Genomic DNA, 874 nt, shown 5'->3' on the forward strand with positions numbered 1-874 from the left:
TAAATTTAAGAGCTCTGTTACATGAACGCCCCATACTCTTTTTTTTTGTATACACTTGCGACAGAGTTACATTGTCTTCAGGTTATCAAGATTATTCAGTGATATCGTTGTAGAAATTTATTTGAAATGTGTAAACGAGTTTCCATACAAATTTTGACAGTTGATTTCCAAAGTTTACACAATTATAATTTTATACGGTTTATAAGGTTTGATGTATACCCTTATTATGTTTCTTTACGGGCATTTTTTCAATGTACCTACGGAGCATAGTCCAACACCATTCCTAGACGCTACTGATGTTTGCAATCAATCACTGTACCTAAGGGTATACCGATTCTTGCAGATAGGGCCAACACTTCCTGTGACACTTATTTCCAGTGAACGCTCCTTCTTAAGCTTGAATCATATTTACGAAGTAAAACTGGGGAACAAAGATTAGATGGTTAAGCTTTACTTAGCATCCACAGAAATATAGAAGTTGCGAATAAAGAAATACTGATTACAATATTGTTTTTAAGTCGAAGCAGTAGAGAAATGATATTTCACATTTTACATGCATACATATGTAATAACTCGAATTTATTGAAAAAAATATAGACATTTTGTACTACCGAAACGCATATTTGGTGCAACTGATTAAATGAAAAAAAAAATAATAATTTTAAAACCCCTCCCGAAAAAAATTTCTGCGTTCGCCCCTGGTCTTATTATGTGCTAGTTTCTAACAGAGTCGACAGCAGTGACTGTAGAAGAACAAAAGCGTTGGCGCAAATGGAATCTAAGTTGAAAAACATTTGTAAATAGAATCAAAAACAAGTGAGGTTAAAATATTTCATTCCTGGTTATGTGGTTATATTTTTTACTCAGTTTGCAA

At 33.0% G+C, this 874-nt stretch overlaps 1 long non-coding RNA gene across 1 annotated transcript in view; it reads left to right on the plus strand.

Moving 5' to 3' along the window:
• Positions 1–874, plus strand: part of LOC118735018 — a 4150-nt gene that overhangs the window by 2048 nt on the left and 1228 nt on the right. The gene's annotated exons all lie outside the window — the stretch shown is intronic.

This window comes from Rhagoletis pomonella, unplaced genomic scaffold, assembly GCF_013731165.1.
Source record: "Rhagoletis pomonella isolate Grant_MI unplaced genomic scaffold, Rhpom_1.0 Rhpom_scaffold_00003, whole genome shotgun sequence".
NCBI classification, from domain to species: domain Eukaryota; kingdom Metazoa; phylum Arthropoda; class Insecta; order Diptera; family Tephritidae; genus Rhagoletis; species Rhagoletis pomonella.